At 35.7% G+C, this 19,275-nt stretch overlaps 1 protein-coding gene across 1 annotated transcript in view; it reads left to right on the top strand.

Moving 5' to 3' along the window:
- MEGF9 (multiple EGF like domains 9) overlaps window positions 1–19,275 on the top strand; it is a 74,961-nt gene that overhangs the window by 37,023 nt on the left and 18,663 nt on the right. The gene's annotated exons all lie outside the window — the stretch shown is intronic.

Below are 19,275 nucleotides of genomic sequence, written 5' to 3'. Positions count from 1 at the left end.
TAGATTAAGCAGAAGTTGTCTGGAAATTACCTTTAAAATAGTAAATTATTTGCAGGAGACTTAATCTAGTAGAGCATAATTCTCAAATTGCCCCATAATCTGAGAATTTGCCTTCTACTGCACTGAAAGTAATTATTCTTTGACCTTGTGTGCGATAACTTAGCTTTTTGTAGACCCCATGTCAAAAAGCTGAAGAGCCAGTGTTACTAATGGAAAAGAAAAGAGCTGTAGGATCAATCTAACCTGCGTATGGATCCAAGATCTGCTGCCACTTAGGGGCTCTGTGTTTCTGCAAGTCATTTAGTTTCTCTGAGCCTCAGTTTCTTCTCAATGTTGTTGTGAAGGTTAAATGAGTAGAATCTATGTAAAATATCCAACACACATCACTCAATAATTCTGGTTTCTTTTAATTTTAAAGGAATATTGTTAGCTTAACCAGGGAATATTTTAAAAGAACTTTTAGCTCCTTGGCAGAAAAGTTTCTTTATACTTAACAATAGATATTTTGGATGCTTTATAAATCACATTGTATAGTATTATATCATACTGTATTTCTATCAAAAATACAGAAGTGAAGTTGGTTAAGAAGTATATACTCTCAAATGCAGTAATCATCAACGTTTATGATGCTTAGTATTTTTAGTTAACTGTCTAAATCCTCACAACTCCCTTTATGTAGGCTATTAAATTACAAAGATAATAAGTGGTAGAGAAGGAATTCCAAATTTGGTCTTCGAAGTCCAGTGTCCTTATCACCATGCCGTATGACTTCTAAAATGAGAAAACTGATAATCACTTTGTTATTTGAGGTGGAGAATATAATAGTTGCATACCATTGCTCTCTTTACTCACCTGAAAACATGCCTGCACAAATTATATACTAAACGTTCATATATTTCTTACCATTTTATTTACTTATTTATTTATTTATTTGCCAAAAATGTCTACCCTGAGTCTTCTTGTTTTTAAGATTTTTTTTGAGCAATTTTAAGTTTACAACAAAGTTGACAAGAAGGTACAGAAACCTCCCATATACCCCTTCTCCACCCACATGCATAGTTGTTGCTTTTATTTACCAGCGTGGTACTTTTTTTTTTTTAAACTAAGGATGAACGTACACAGACACATCATAATCACCAAAGCCCACAGTTCACCTTAGTTTGAATAACAGTGTAATGACATAGATACACATTGTTATAAAGTCATACAAAGTATTTTCACTTCTCTAAAAACATTCTGTACTCCAGAATGGCATACGGAATCTTTCTTTTTTCCTTTGAAAAGAGGTTCAAAGCCTTATGTCTTGCCATTTTAAAAGATGAGATTTGCATAAGTTTGTTCAACTTAGTATCTAGTGGCTTGTGCACTACTTCTTTTAGAATAAGATTCTGCAAACACATTTGCTTGGATACTTTTGGAGAGATAAATAACTACCATATTGGAGGAGAAAGAAATGAGAGAATTGAGAGTTTTAGAAGCTGGAGCAAAAGGGAAAAAGTAATACTAATATTTATGTAATATCTTACTGTTTTCATAAGTCTTTTACAAATTATTTTTGATTTATCTTTTCCTTGACTATGAATTTCATTAAGTGACATAGGCTAAAACATAATTCTGAAAATAGGTAGTTACTATGAAGTAGTGGAAAGGTGCACTGGACTAATGATCCACATGTCTAGGGCAGGGGCCTATAAACCAAGTCCATGAACCAAATCCAGCCCACTGCCTGTTTTTGTAAATAAAGCATCTTTGAAACACAGATGCTCCCCTTTTGTTTATGCATTAGCTGTGGCTACTCTTGTGCTGCAGTGGCAGGGCACACTGGCTAGCTGTGACAGAGACCGTATGCCCTCTAAGCCGAAAATACTTCTTGTCTGGCTCTGTAAGAGTAAGTTTGCCAACCCCTGGTTCAGGGTTCCAGTCATGGTGGGTATTGCCTGGTAAGCATGTAGCTTTGGTCAAGTCCCTTTACTTTTTTTAAGCATTTGTCTTTTCATTTGTGAGGTGGAGGTGATAAACCATGTCCTATCATCCTCCTGCATAGAGTTGTTTTGTCTTAAGGATCAAGCAAGACAAGGCATGTGTAAATTTTTACAATCTGTACTTGTTAGATAGACAATAAAAATAGTAATAGTGACCAGTTACTGAGCACGTCCTATAGGCTAAGGCACTGTGCTAACTGGTGTGTGTGCGTCGTCTCCTTTAATCTTCACAAAAATGCCCTTGAAGAGAGCATGGTTATTTTCCTACTTTGTGAGAATTTTGATGTTTAGAGAATATAGTTAACTTGCCTAAGTTTACAAGCTAAATCTGCTGTTCAATCCAGTTGAACAAATACAATGAACAAATGCTTATTCGGTGAAGCAGAATGACTTCACAGTTAATGTTTTTCCTAGTGGAAAGCCTCTTGGTATTTAACACCAGATATCTTAGAATGTAATCAATTCAATGTGTTTTGGCTGATGAGTATATAAGAAACATTTATATTTATGTCCCAGAAACTCAATAAGGCCCTATACAACATTGTAAACAAAATAATATGTGAGACGTCTTATGTTAAATTCCAAATATAATTGGTAGAATTTCAGAATCTCGGGTAGACAATTTGTAAAGTGCACCACATGTCAACAAAGAGGACGTGCAGCATGTCACTGCGTACGAAGCAACTCTTGACCACCATAGGAATTGTTTTTGATGAGGAAGTGATGTTTGAAGCATTTTTACATCCTAACAAGGGATTTGTTAGACATATACAGGTGTGTGTTTTACCGTGTGTGTGTTTATTGTGTTTTAGTTACAGTTTAGGAGGTTGATTGGTGGTTTTGGGTTAACATGTAAAGTGTTACAATTTTTTTCATTTAAAATATTGGAAAATAGGTTCCTTGTTAGCATTTATGCAGAATATCTGATTTTCAGTAAGACGACTGATACAAGGCAGTAGTGGAAGATATTATTATTATTATTATTATTATTATTATTATTATTATTATTATTATTATTATTATTATTATTACCCGTTCTACATGGACTACTTTCTATGTGTACCTGATAGGTTCTTTTATCCTTATAGGTCTTTTTAAAAATAAGTAATATATGATTTTTTACTATCTGCATAATGTCAAAGTATGTCAATTTTTTTTCACATCCTTTACGACCGTCTTCTACGTCTTCCAAGGAAGGACCTTGCTTCCCCTGCAGCCCTTACAAGTGATGGCTGTTTTTACTTTCTCACTTCTCTTACGTCTGGACTTGGAGTTGGAATAGATGCCTTCCTTGTTCCTCATCGCTGCTCCCAGAGGGCTCTCCCTCCTGACTCACTGTTGTCTCCCTGTTACTGCATCTGTCAAAATTCTGGGTGATTTCACTGTCTATAGATGGTCCTAACAATGCATTGGCCTTTCAGTTTCTTGATCTCTCTTCCAATAAGTTTTCCTCCATGCTCCTGCTAATCTTTATTTCTTTTACTTGCTCTATTTCTTGATTGTCTTTGGCCCCAAGGATAGGCATATTAAAAATTTGAGATAAATCTATAGTTCTTTTCTATGAGTTACTGCAGAGTAATATTTAATTCAAAATTTTTAAACAGTATTATTTCAGAATGTCAGGCAATTTGTCAGAACAAGCAGTGCCTCACAAAAGTCATTTAAAAACCTGTACTTAAAGAAAGTCATTAGAAGGGAGGCATGGAAGCTCTAAATCCAGCTCTAAGCACCGCATTTCTTACTACCAGAGAGGAAGTTAAACTGACATGAGACTAGAGGAACAGAAATAGGAAGTTTCAGGACTATGTACTTTGGCAAGAACATATGGGTGAACCATGAGGAAACATCTCTTTGTTTTGCTCTTCTATAAATTATATGTGGGTGAGTTAAGGGAAAAAGGAAATTATAGGCAAGTAGTGTGATTTGTAGTAGGAAGGAAGTGGAATCTGAAATTAGTAGACTTTGCTACCATTCTTGATTTATCCACTTACTAACTGTATGACCTTAAGATGGTTGACCTCTCTGAGCCTCAGTGTTTTCATCTGTAAAATAGGATTAATATATATAACATGAAGGATTTTTGTGAGAATTAACTTGTGTGTGTGTATGTATGTGTCTGTGAATGTGAGTGTGTATACCTGCTTACATTGTAACTGGCACTTAGATTCTGCTCAGTAACACCCTAGTAGTTGAATCTAGTTTTGTTTGTTTGTTTTTTAAGTGAGGAATAGCATTGGTGACTCACAAAAGAGGAGAATTAAATCAAGCAGGCTTGGGGATGAGTAGGGATGGAGGCATTTGTTTCTGTTGGTAGGCTGAAAAAGAAAGTGTTCTTTATAAAAGAAGAGTTTAGCCTTATTTTCTTCCATTTTCATAAAGAAACCTATTATACCTTTTAAGATTGGACACTTCATATTTTTGAATAATAATAGCTGAACTTAATTGAATACATGCTAGGCACTATCCTAAGGCCTTTACATGTAGTAATTCATTTAATTCTCACAGCAACCATATCAAGTAGGTGCTATTATTATTCTTTTCTCATTTATACAGGAAAAGAATTGCAAGTTGGTAATTTGCCTAACTTATGACATAGTAGCCAGTTAATAAGAGTTGAGATGGGAACATATGCAGTCCTGATCTAGAGTATAGATCAGAATTTCTCAGAGTTTCAGATACTGAGCCAGGTGAGTGAGTATTATAAGAAACTTTGATGCTGTGGTGCTGACTTCTTGATATTTTATAGGAATTTCTCCCTATTATGTAGTTCATGATATATAAATAACTCTCCTTGGGAAGGACTAATCCTAGTTTTAGCTTAGTAGACATTGAAAATATTAGAGAAAGTTTATAAATATATGCTAAATTTCTGAATAGAGTAGCTTAGAGTGGGGAAAAAACCCCAGGAATAATAAGGAATAGATTCCCAGAGAAGGTGGGAACTGAAATGTGCCTTACATGTAGGTTATGCTTTGAGAAGGCAGAGAGGTGAGAAAAAAGATTTCCTAAGGTTATACAATGAGGTGAACAATCTGATCTCCTAATACCTATGCAAATTCTCTTTTATCTTGACCTCCTTGATCTCCTTTTTAAAAGAAATGGAAGTAGAAAGGTGGACTCAGGGTGGGATGGGATAAACTGGGAGTTCGAGATTTGCAGATACTAATATATACATAATAGATAAATAACAAATTTATACTGTATAGCACAGGGAACTATATTCAGTATCTTGTAGTAACTTACAATGAAAAAGTATATGAGAATGAATATATATATGCTCGTGTATGACGGAAGCATTATGCTGTACACCAGACATTGACACAACATTGTAAAATGCCTATACTTCAATAAAATATATATATATATATATATGTATACAAAAAAAGAGTAAGTGGAAAAAAGTTTTCATGAAATAAATCTATTGTTTTTGTACCCTTAAGAAAGAAAAGAAAAGTGGACTCAGTTCTGTCCTAATTCTCTCATACATCTAATGTCCATGAATGAACAGCTGGCTTTTAAAACATTTATCTCCCTGTTCTTTCTGCCCATATAATTCAGTGGGAGTTGCCCCAGTGAGGGTTGCATTTGGCTGCAGGAGCCAGATGTGGGTTGAGCAATGTCTTTGTCAGCAAACACAAGGCCCTTTATGTACTGACAGATGGCCACCCCCTCACATCACCATTGGTGTTCCAACCTGTTTAATTGGGAAGGAGTTGGTCTACAATATCTTAACTTTTCATTTTGCTTTTGCATTTCTGATATTTTTCTGATTCACATTTGGACATATGTTTAATAAATGAATAGAGAAATCAGGCAACATTTTATCTCAATAAAGACGTCCACCTAGTGAGATCCTGAATCTCTTAATGCAGCCTTGGAATGTTGTCCGGGTTGACTTTGTATGTAAGCAGTTATATATTAATTTTTTTTTTTTTAATGTATGTAACTATGTAGTTGGTTACTGTACAAGGTACATCATTTTAAACTGTCTCTGTGAGAAAACAAAAAAGTTCTGTTGTGATGTAACATGCTTTTCCATAAAACCTGTACAGTGTGTTTTGAAATATTTACTGCTTTGCATTTTTAATTATGGGAATGTGCCCCAGGACAGAGGGCAAAGTTTTACTCATGAAATAAACTTATGCTGAAATACATATCAAGTAGAAAGATGACAGAATCTCCAAGACTCACATTCGTATGGGGCTCTGAAAATCATCTCTTGTGTAATAATCAGGAGTAACAGTGGCTTGTGTAAACTCTTATTTATTACCTTGCCTATAATTCTGGGATATCAAGAAAAAGTTATCTGATCACTAGAAACAAAAATGGAGGAAACCTTTGTTGTTTTATTTACTCATTTGATGTAATAAAAGCATTGCATTTGCCAACTGTATATCAAAAGACATTATCCCTGTGCTCAAGGAACTTGAAGTGGAAAGACAGAAATACAAACAAAATATGAGTATTTATAAAGTACACAGGAGATTCAGGGAGGTCTAGTGAGGAAGGTGAATTGAAATTGAAATCTGAAGGATGAGTAGAAGTCTGTATGAAGGAACAAGCCATCTTGAGTAGACTGCAGTGGCTCAGTATTTCTTAAAGGCAGGGAACACTTGACAGTGGTAGAGAGGAAGGGTTGAAAAGGTGAGACTTTTGTCTGTTGGTTTACTGTTGTCTCTCTAACACCTAAAACAGTGCCTGATACAAGGTAGACTCAGTAAATACTTGATGAATAAACAGAATGAATGAATGGATGAAGAATAAACAGGGCCAGACCATGAAGGGCCTGGTATGCCATGAAGAACATTGAAATAAGGAGTAATATCGGATTTGCTCTTTAGAAATATTACTCTATCAGAACTCTGATGGATAGAGAGAGTGAGCTCAGGCAAAGAGACCACGGAGAAGACTATTGAGTAACAATCCAAGGAAGAGAAGTTAAAGGCCTGATCCACGGAATTGACATTGGCATTGGCAGCGGTGCTGGTGAAGAGGGAACCAATGTAAGAGATAAAAATCTGCAGAACTGGATAGAGTAAGAGAGAGAGACAGATATGACTCCCATGTTTCTTTCTGGCTCTGGCACAGGAGTAAAGAGATAGTCTGTTAATTAGATAAAGAATGCAGGTGGGTAAACAAGTTGGAGGGAGATAATGATGATGTTATGTTCCAAACATGTTCATTTTGAAGTGTCTGTGGGACATTCAGAGATGTCTGGTAGCCAGTTGCACATACATTATATGCCAAACTCAGGAAATCTTATAAGCCAGCATATTCTTATGCTCTTTTAGAGGAGACAAAACAAAGCCTCATAGCTTTAACTTTACTTAAAATTAACTTTATTCTATACCCCAATCATTATTCTTACAATTAAACCAATTTCTAATTAAATGAACTTTTTTTGGGTACACTTCAATATTTTTTTCCTTGAAGGTGGAATCTTAAAAGATAGCTATCTTGGTCATAAAGCAGGTAACTGATCTTAGCCTTTATCCTTTTGTGGTTCATTTGTTTCAATAAATGTTTCTACAGTGCCAAATGGTTTATGTCTTAGAAAATAAATACACCAAGATTCATGTCAAGTTCACAGTAAAACAGATTAGACTAAAATTTGTTAATAAATGGCCAGGCAGGGGCTTATTCAGAAAAAGGCATTGAGTGCATTGAGATTTAAGTGTAAATAATGCATGTCTATTAAAGTTTGGAAAGCTCTGTGTGTTTTTCAGTGCATTTCTATCTTAAATCCTCCCTTCATATAGAGCATGATCTGCCCTCCTGGTCTTCTAATTATTAACTAGATAGCATCTGTCGTCAAATGAGTGAAAAAAAAACCAAACAAAACACTTTGTCCTCCCAGCTATTGGTGACCTTTGTGAACATTAACATAACATGTCACAGTGAATTGATACAGGTGCTATTGATCAGACATGTAATTTTTCCTCAACTGTATTGCTGAGTCCTCTACTTGTTTTATTCAATTAAGCCACTTTTAGGCCAGTCTGGACTTTTTTAAAGAAATATTTTAAAGTTAAAGTTTTATTATTGATAATATTAAAATATTATTTATTTTGCTTCTTCTGAGAGGCTCCCCCAAATCTACAGTTACATATATGTTTATAGTACAAATAAAGTTCATGTAAATGCAGTATTTGCTACCAAGGTATTCATTTGTTCAACAAATTATGTGCAGGATAATTTAATAGACCTTGTGGGAAATAAAGAAGACAGTGGGAAGACCAAAAGAGTTTCTAGTCTAGTAAGGTCACTGAGAAATACAGATATATATAAATGATTGTAATACAAAGTAAAAATTGACCCATATCATAAAATGTAAAATGTTTAGGGGATTAAGAAACTGGGCGATACCATTTTAGCTGGAAAGGTCAGAGATGATTTCATTGAGGAGATAGGCTTTGACCTCAGTTTTGAAGGAAGGAAAGGATTGAGACACACAGAAGCAGAAAAGAGCATTACTGAACAGGAAACGGTGAGATTAACGTCTCAGAGATGTGCTTACACAGGATGGAAGGTGGAAGAGGAGTGAGGGCAGAGCAGATAAATCTGGCAAGTCCTGCTGGGGTCAGATCCCAGAGGGTCTTAAGGGCCAGACCGATGATGTGGATTTTATGCACAAAGCAATGTTTGAGCAGATGAAAGGTCAGCACTGTGTTCTGGCAGCAGTCGGATGAGCAGATGTGAGTAGAGGGAGGTCAGGGACGGAGTGAAACCTAGTGAGGTAGGAAACGGTGTTGAGAGAAGGGAGAACAGTAAGCATGGTGATCTGTCCCGTGGTAGTGTTTCTGCACATAATTCTCTAGAAAGTTTATGATTTTTGCATTAACACACACAAACCTAAAGCCAGTTTGTGTTTCTAAGTTAAGTTTAGGGAATTGCTCAGTCCCAGGGTTCCTTCTCGGTAAGCCGTACGCTTACCGTTCTTCCTTTGTTGCAGCTGCAGGAGTTGAATCTGCTGTCCTCTGCTTCAGTAGTCATCACCACCCACTGTATCCCATGGGATTTTTATTCCCCCATAAGCCTTGCCGCTGAGTGTCGAGCAGTGTCCCCATACCCATGTTCTTTCTGTGTTGCTAAAAATAAATCTGAAGGCCCTTTCCCTTTTAAGAATTATAAAAACAATTCATCTTCATAGAGAGGCCTGTGGGGGTAGCAAATATAATAGATATGGAGAAGTTGAAGGCTTATATAACTGACAGACTTTCCACAAACAGAGTTCAAGGGTAGGCATACCTCTTTTATTTTTCCAGTGAATTACTCTGACATATGCCTTAATAGCATAAATCAGTGCCCTCCTTTTGAGTCAATCTATTCCCCAACAATTAAGTACTAATTTTCCAGTAACTCTAGGAGTCAGTCAATCCTCCTCTAATGCTGAGCATCAGAGGAATGTGATTCTGATCAGTTCACTGATCTTATTGTTCCTCAGTCCTGTATGAGATTGCTGGGTTGAGGCCCGGCTAATCATGACAAGACATCAGACAAACCCAAATTGAACATTTTACAAAATACCTAACCAGTACCCTTCAAAAGCTTCAAGGTCATAAAAATCAAGGAAGGACCAAGAAACTGTCAGATTGGAAGAGACCAAGGAGATAAGTAAATGTAAGGTGATATCCTGGATTGGATCCTGGAACAGGAAAAGGGCCTTAGTGTAAAAATTAGGGAAATCTGATAAAGTCTGTAGTTTAGTTAATAGCATTATAGCAATGTGAATTTTCAGTTTTGATGAATGTTCCATGGTTATATGAGAAGTTAACATTAGGGGAAGTTGGGTGAGTGGTATACAAGAATCCTCTGTACTATCTTTGCAACTTTTCTCTAAATCTAATATTATTTCAAAATAAAAAGTTAATACAATTGTTTTTTGGAGCAGTCAGTCAAGGGAGTATGGATAGTATTACTGTCTTATTAAGAGGGCAGAATTGGTCCTGGTGACAATTCTTAGCCCTGGGTCCAGAAGAGGAATTTAAATAAGGAAATGAACTTACTTTGCTGGCGTAAAGATCTGCCACTTTAGATGTATGATCTTGTGGTTGGAATATACAATCAAATTCATAGCCTATTTTAATATTCTAAATATATTTTTTTCCCTAAAGTTTTAAAAGAAGAGCTTCTAAAGCTTATGTTAGTAGATTTACGTTGAAATAGAAGAATGTTTGTTCCCACAGAGAAGACTTTGTCTTCCCCGTGTCCCTTGAAAGAAAATTAAATCAGCATGACTTTTTCCATCTCAGATGCTTTTTTTCATAGCAAGAAATATGTTTCCTACAGGGTAGTGAGATATATGGGACTATTCATCTTTTTTCTCCTTGGATTTGCTTTCCACTCAGAATACCTAAATTTGTCAATACCAGAAACAGATTTGGATTTGAAGTTTCTCAAGATTTCCTTTAGAAAAGAGCATAAGAGCTTCAGCCATGATTATATTGATATTCAAACTGTATAGGACTAGTTTAAAATTATTAATTTCATTATTATTAAAATCACTATTAAGATTTTTTATTTATTAATTCTCTGGTATGATATATTCCATGGGTTTCAACAATTTGGGTTTTTTAAGCTTGCTCCTGTGTTTATAAATTCAGTAGGTTTCTAGGGAATGTTGATAACTAATATCTGTAAAGTCATTTACAAATAGTGATGTAATAGTAACGTTCTCCTGTACATTTTCGTATTTGATTCCAACAACAACCCTGAGAGATAGGTAACTATTGTTATCCACCAAATTACAGGTGAAGAGTAATGCTTGAGAGGTTACATGACAAGCCCAAGGATGGATATCTGTTAAATACCAGAGTGAGAAGAGTCATTGCAAGATCTTCTGACACCATATCCCATGTTCCTTCTGTTACATTGAACTCCCATGGCACACAGTTCTGGGTTAGTATGTGCCCCTGTGCTCGAGGTCAGGAGTTCTTAACTAAGACAGGGAAGCACATGAAATGTAATGTAGAATATGTGCATTTTTCTGTGGAGAAGTTCTGTAACATTCAATAGATTCTCAGAGACCTGAAATACCATCAAATTTAAGAAGTTTTCTGAATACTCTATAGAAGGACATAGACATTCTTCTCACATTGCCAAAAGCAGGGATGAAAATATGGCTTATATTATCAATAACAGAATCCCTTCATCTCTCTGCCAATTCCTAACACAGACACTATGACCATCTCTTTAAGTTTTATTTTTCCTGATCTTGAATTGATTTCTTAAAAGAGTTCTGTAGTTAAATAGAATGTCCAGTAAAACAGGTATTATAGATACTTGAAAGAAAAGTTTTTGCAGGGAAATATATAGTTTTAACTTTCTTGACTAAACTGTTTTTTACCTACAGAAGCTGCATAATTCAGCAGGAAGAACAGAAGGAAATTAGCATCTAATGAACCTTGTTAACCCTGAATGCTTGATGTTTTACACATATAACCTCTCTGGCTTCTCCTAATAACTTAGCTATCTTGCTCTCAGAGGCCGAGTTACTTAGCTACAGTATGGCATACCTAGTAAGTGGCAGAGCTTAGACTCGAGTCCAGGTCTGTCTGACGCCAAGGCTCTCCTCACTGTACCCTGTAACAGAGTGGGCAAATTAGATATGGCGGTGTGAGTCTCAGTGTAAGTGCAGGTCTGAGTGTGGGTTAGCATGATTCATCCACCTGGGAACTGGCCCACGGAGACATAAATCTGAAGTCAGATCTGGGCTATAATGAAAATAAGTATTGCAAAGAAGAAGACAACTTGAAATAATGAGACTATCTGTAAAGAATCATTTAAAAGGCAGGAATTGGCACATTACGAATAACAAAACTGAGTCCACCTGACTTACTGGAGCCTAAATGGCAGGCATTTGGCATATAGGAGATCTAAAAACAAGTGGCATGGACCTAGCCATTGCGGTGGGAAGTGGGGAGGCAGGGCAACTGGGACCAGGAGCCAGGCATTGAGAAACTAGGGACAATAGTAATAATTCAGTCATTGAGAAAATAAGGGACTAAGGTCAGAGGAACCAGTCAGCAAATGGAACTTAATGATAGACAGATCACTGAGGTTGTTTGTTGTAAGTACCCTCTCCTCAGGTCAGAACTGATGCCAAATAAAGGGTTCAGTACTAAGCCTGTAAGTGGAAATTAAGCAGCTTTACCAGTCAGGGCTGGGAGTATTAAAAGTAGGGAGGGAAATAAGAGCAGTCATATTTTTCCAATTGATCTAGTGCAGTGGTTCTCTGAGTATGGTCCCCAGACCAGTATTAGCATAACCTGGGAATTGGTTAGAAATGCAAGTTCTTGGGGCCAACCTTAGACCTATTGAATCAGAAATTCTGGGGTAGGGCCCAGCAATCAGTGTTACAGCAAGCCTTCCCGATGATTCTAACGCAGGCTTAAGTTTGAACACCACTGACCTAGTGGACAATATGTTGCCCCCTAAAACCTAATGTCAACCTACATGCAGTGGAAAGCCAGAACTCATAAGGAGTAGCCTTGCTTGGAGCATTCTAGCTTCTGTTCTTTGTTTCTATGAGGATTATATAAACTAAAGAGGCCCTGTTAGCAGGGTCATAATAGAATATTGAGGTTAAGCAAAACAGACTTTTCTTTGAGGGCTAGTAATTTTTTTTCTGTCTGCTCTTCTTTGTCCTACTTTGAAGGACAAAACCTAAGGGGTCACTGTCTTCCAAGGTTGATTGATCCATCATGGACCAGTCATTAAAGGCCTCATTTTGCTCACTTAGAATAAATATCCCATTTCTAAGATTCTAAGAGGTTTATTTAAATGTGATGTAAGTGTCAAGATTAGGTGCTTAGAAAATATTAAATGGACTAAATCAAAGACATGTATTGCACTCAGAAGGCATCATGAGTTAATGAAGACAGATACATAGGTTTTGGAGCCAGATTACATAATTATTAAACAAAACAGTCTGAATGTTTATCATGTGCCAGGCACTGTGCTAGGCCCTGGGAATAGAGCAGTGGAGAAAAACAAATAAAACCCCCTGATTTCGTAGAACTGACATTATTGGTGGGGGAGAGAGATAACAAACAAGAAAATAAATATATGTATATTATATTAAATAATAAGAGATATTATAATTTTAGATAATGTGGCTACCCAAGGCCTTGTTGAGACTATGGCATTTGAATAAATAACAGAAGAAGTGAGGGAGCATGTTGTGTGGATTCCTTAAGGGAAGGGCATTGCTGACAGAGGAAACAGCAAAGACAGGGTTCCTGATGCAGGAACATGCCTAGCATATCTGAGCAAAAGCAAGGCGATTGTGGCTGAAGTGATGTAAGTTGAGAGGAGGTGTTAGGGGAGTACTAGATAAAGCAAAAATATATACACAGATATTCAGAATACTGTTCTTTCAGTATGTCTATATTTTCAAACATTTTTAATGTGAAAAATGGATGAAGGTAGAATAAAGCTATAGTAATTAAGGCAGTGTGATATATCAGTTCAGGAACAGACAAATAGAAAAGAAACAAAAAAGATAAACAAAAAAGAAAACCCAGAAATAACCCATGATTATAGAGATATTTGGCATGCAGCATGGGAGGTACTTAGGGATAAAAGGATGGACTTTTCAATGAATTGTACAAGAGCTTTGGTTATCTGTAAGGGAGAAAATGAGATTGGACCTCTTTTATCATATGCAAAAATAAAGGTCGGGTGCATTAAAAACCTAAATGTGAAAGGCAAAACATAAAGCTTTTAGGAAGTATCGTAATGACCTGGAGGTGTGGAAGGATTTCTTCAACAATAATATTAATGTAATGACAGTACTTACATAGTTTTTATTATGTGTCAGGCACTGTGCTACATGCTCAACCCATACTAAGTTAATCTTGACAACAAACCAATGAGAGAGGTGCTATTATTTTCTCCATTTTGTAAGTGAGGAAACTGAGGCCCAAAGAGTGTAAGTAATTTACTTAAGGTCATGTGGCTGGTAAGTGATAAAGCTAAGGTTTGAATCCAGGTAGTCGAGGTCCAGAGTTCACATCTCAACACTTTGTTAAATTATAAAAACTTATAAAAAGAGTGGAAAGACAAGCCACAAACTGAGAGAAGATGATTGTAGCACATCAAACTGACAAAGGTTTGCTTTTCAAGAAATATATAAAGAACATGTGCAAATCTGTGTCAGAAATACTGGGGCAAACTCTTCATAGATAATAGGAAGCTCAGATGGCTAATAAACATGAAAACATGTTCCATCTCATTAATAATCAGGAGAATACAATTTAAAACTGCAGCATGATACCACTTCAAGCTGCCAAATGGGCAAAAATTTAAAAAGCTGATGATATCAAGTGTTGGTGAGGACATAGAGCAATGAGACCATTATTCCACTAGTAATGGGAGTACAAATTGTTACTGCCACTTTGGAAAACAGTTAGGCCTTGCCTGGTGAAGTTGATCATGCACAAGCTGTCTTACCTAGCAGTTCCAGTCCTTGGTAAATCCCTAGAGAAAAGCATACTCACGTGCACCAGAAGGAATGTACAAGAAGATTCACAGAAGCCTTTGGTATCCATAGTAACAAATGAAAGCTGCCCAAATGTCTAGAAGCATGAATAAATGAATACAGTCATGTTCATGTGATGAAATATAATACAGCAGAGAATCACGACTGACTACAGCTTTACAAATTTAGTGATGAATCTCAAAAGCATAATACTCTATTGAGCAAGAAAAAGAGTGAATCAAGTATATAATTATTTTTACTAATATGAAGTTTAAGAGCAGGCAAAACTATATGATATATTATTCAGTAATACATACAGAGATGGTAAAACTCTTAAAGAGCTAAAGAATCATTAATCTGGAGCAAGAGAAAGGGGTGCAGCAGAGGAGGGCCACGTTAAGGGGCTTCAAATGTCTCGCTAGTGGGTATCAAAGTGTTGAGCTTATTGTTCTTTATACTGTATTGTCTTTAAATGTATCTACTCTTGAATGAGTGATATATTTTGTAACTTAAAAACAAAGATTGAAAAACCTTTGCAAGGTTATGTAAATAAAGTTGTGAGGGGGAAAAAGAAAGCTTTGCAAGGAAGCTGGCTGGAATAGGGGTAAATGCAAATACAGGTAGGAAACTGAGCTCCCAAGTCTTAGAATGTCTTGAGGCAGATCAGAAGCAGTGTCTCATTTCTTTGGCAATTATTTTAAAATCTCATTCAACAGAGGAGATATTTTAAAATGATTGACGATTGAGCCAGGAGAATATTAACAAAAAAATCTTCTTGAAGTTTTGCAAGTCTACAAAGATGAGTACGTTAAATCCTCCTGAATTGCTTTCATTATGTACATGGAGGTAATCTGTAATAGGAAAGAGAGAAAAAAACATTATATTAGTAGGCAGAAGACCTAGGATCTACTTCTGATTACCCTCTGGCTGTGTGACCTTGAAAACTGAGTGGTTCATATTGCTGAATTTCTAACAATTGGTAATATTAATATTTTACCATATATGGAGCTACTAATATTTGGAAGACATTTAAATATGTAATTTTAGCTGATTTTCACAATCTTTTGAAACAAGGATTATTATTCTTATTTTTCAGATGTGGAAACTTAGCTTGCCCAGTAATCAAACAGCAGGAGAGTGGCAAAGCTGAGACTAATGAATATCATATTGTAAGGACTAAATTAAACAATGCCTATATAAATACAAATATAAATCCTTCTATATACTTTATTTATAACCCCATAGTAGGAACTCAGTGAAATGTTAATATTGCTTCCTGATCACTCCCCCACAGGCTTCAGATCTCAAAGGCTTAGGACTTGGGGAATAAAGGACTTGGTCCCAAGCACTCTCACTATCAACATTTTGGTTTAAACAGGTTTTTGTTTGCTCATCTGGAAACTAAGCCACCACTGATGCTGTCATTTCTGTGAAAAAATGAGTTCTAAATTCTAAGCACTACAAGTCAATTTTTAGAACACAGCATGTACACAGATTAAGTATTAATAATTATCCTTTTACTAGGCAAACCTTTCACAGTGGTTACAAAAGAATACAAATGTGAACATATACAAGAAGCATCTTCTTTCCAAGAAGATGATACTGGGACTTCATGCTTTTCCTCTTTTCAAAATGACTTCTGAAATGCAGAAATTTCTATCAAATAATGGAGTAATTGTGTGGGTTTGAGAATTCTTATGGCTGTATTTCTTCCATTAAAAAAAAGTGAAGAAAGTAAGAAATAGCTTTCCTAGTTTGAGTTTGCCTTCCCAAGTTGTGGCTCTGGAAATATGATACTTTTATTTTTTTTGACGTTAAGTTTTACTTCTGACCTTTCAAATAAACTTTTAAATTTGATTTTGGTAAGATCAGCTATCAGAAAATATTTTTGCACTTAGGCAATACCCTTTTTGAGTATTAAGAACTTCTGTCTGAATATGAATTTCCTCTAAACATATTTTAGACTATTTGCCCTCAAAAAACCAAAGAATGTTTAGCATAATAGCCCAATGTTTTCCACAATAAAGCTATCTTTTTTTTCCCTCCAGAAAAGGAGCTTTACTCATTGCATAATGGTCTTTTCCATGATTGTAGAAAGACAGAGGAACACTAAATGCAGATGGTCTTTTGCCAAAATGTCCAATTATTGAGCTTCTTTCATAACAAAAAAAGGAGAAACTATTTTTTTCATTACCTTCACAAACCATAACCCAAACATGAAACTGAGAATTGTGAATAACTTTTCATTTTGTTTATTTTCCCATGTAAAAGCTTTTTCTTGTTAGAAAAACTTTTCCTAGCTGCCTTTTAACATTACTTTTAATGTATTGGGAGAGCTTCCAATCAGCAATTTTCTGTTAATGTTGGACATTATTTTAACTAGTAGTTTTAGTTGCTGCCTAAACTAAATTGTTTTTAGTTATTAAAAGAGGCAGAAAAAGAAAATTGGTACATTTATCTATCTTTTTCTGTTTCGTGTTCTTTACATGTCAGAGTGCCAACATGTAAGCTGTCTGAGGAAGAAGCAAGGCTTCTGAATAAATTAATTTCCCCTAATTAGAACTGTATCTACAATTTGTAGTTACTCAGTGACTGAATTCAAACTGATAACATGATATCTAAACGTACGCCATACACATAATTATATAATTTATATCTTGTAAATCTTAGGAAAAAATAGACAGTATTTTTGATAATATAATGCATGCCAAGACATTTGATAATCTAGAAAAAAGTTAAAACAATTGGCTAACTGGTACAAAAGCGTATCAGGTCTCACCGGCTTTGGTACCGCTTAATGTAGGGTTTTGCTGATCCTTTCCCTTCTCAATTTAAAAATTTTCTTTCCAAAAACTGTTTCTACCATGTGTTCATAATGTGCTGTCTTTTCCTAGCCACATTTTTGCTCCAAACTAGTAATTACCCCATAAATTCTTCCATTTTTCTAGATTTGTTAACAGAGTTTTAAAAGTAAATAGTCTTGCCTGTCTTTGCCTACTAGAGATTCTAATTCATTCTCATTACAATCCATAGAAAAAAATTCAAGACCTGGGACCATTGTCATCATCTACATAGTTCTTTCATTCTTCAGTGTTGATTATATGCCAGACACTTTGCTCAGTACCCTGCATATGTGATCTTTAATTCTTACAATAACCCTGCGAAGTTTGGTATAATTATCTTCATTTTACAAATGAGAATACTGAGTCTAAGACAGAATAAGTGCTTAGACCCAGCTAGTTTCCAGCAGATCTGAATTTGAACCAAGCTCTCTCTGTCTCCTCAGGCTGTGAATTTTCCATAGACCCTGATACCTCCCTTCCTGTGTTCCACCCTTCCTACCCTAGTCAATGTGATTATAAAATAATGGAAATTCTGAAGACTCTTCACCCACTCATCTTAAACAAAACAGAACCTTTAAAAAGATATTTTGGTTAGTACTTGTATGACATAACCATGTACCATATCTTGAGATAATACACCACTGAATTTCCTCTTGAAAAATTACTAACTTCATGTCAGAAAATACATTATTTGTTTACATTTGAAAAGAGCAAATTTTTTAAGTGTTTAAATCTTGGAATAGTTATTCACACCTGTGAGTGTGTGATAAATTCTATAACTAAACACTGATACCAAAAGAAAATCTAATAATTTTATTTGGGATAATTTAGGAATGTATAGGATGTGCTTAGTTATACATAGTGTAGCTTAGTTCCACCCTGTTTATGCTTCCTTTATAAAATCATTAGTTCTTTACTAACAGCTAAGTCATGTCTATAAAAAAGTGATGCCAAGTGAGTGAATTCCACCTTAAATTATTTGTTAGTTGATCTCAGTAGCGTAGATTTCTGACTTCTCTTCAAAATCCGATTCTGTGCCCTTATTCTCCAGATATGAAGATGTGAGTCTTTGGTTCTTTCATTTTGAACCTATGGCTAAGCGTAAGTGGTCTGTTAGCAGGCCTTTTTTTCCCTCTTCTATTTTTTTTTCCATTGCATTTATATCATTGACCTTTGCTTCAAAAAGCATTCAGCAGTCTTTAACAGAGGGAGACCATGAAAGCGGGTGTTGTAAAGGCTTTATTCTGTAAAAGAAGTCACACAGGCAAAGCTTTATTTTTGCTGAGTGATTTAATTCTTATACATGCAGAAATTGGCCACAGGCCACGAGTAACATGATGGAAAAGCACCACTAGTTGCAGCTTCACAATCCAACTTCCCTACTCCTTTCTACAGTTTTTTAAAAAGAAGGGGAAAAAAATCATCTTATTTCTTGTTATTTTTAAATCTACCCAGGAAAAGTGAAGCATGATGTCTACACTAGTCAGCTGCCTTATCAGGATTCATGAAGCCACTCTTTTTTTTTTTTTTTTTTAAGTCAGGGACTAAGGAGCATACTCTCCAGGGAGAAAGATGCCTGCTTAAATCAGTCTTCTGAGTGCCCAGAGCAGAATTATGAAGGGAAAGTTCAGTTACAGGAATAGCAGCTACTTTGGGAACACTGGCTATACTGTGGTTGTGAGGTATTATTAGGTGATTAGGTATTCCAAAGTAGTACCTTTTTCTTATAGACGGTGGATTGGGCAAACATGTTTTGTCATTAAAAGTTATGGTCTATTCTATATACTGAATAATCTATGTCTGTAGAGAAATGGGGAGCAAGCATATTTTGATTAACATTTTTAAAGCCTTGGAAGTTGGCTAATGAAGTATTGTTAGCCAGTCTCTGCAAGGTACATTATATCCTTTGTAATTTTCTGACAGTATAGTGAGACTTAAGTTGATTGATTCCTTCCTGTTGAGTCACAAG

Source organism: Camelus bactrianus, chromosome 4, assembly GCF_048773025.1.
Source record: "Camelus bactrianus isolate YW-2024 breed Bactrian camel chromosome 4, ASM4877302v1, whole genome shotgun sequence".
NCBI classification, from domain to species: domain Eukaryota; kingdom Metazoa; phylum Chordata; class Mammalia; order Artiodactyla; family Camelidae; genus Camelus; species Camelus bactrianus.
The sequence above is the reverse complement of the archived record's forward strand: the minus strand, read 5'-3'. Positions and strand labels throughout refer to the sequence as shown.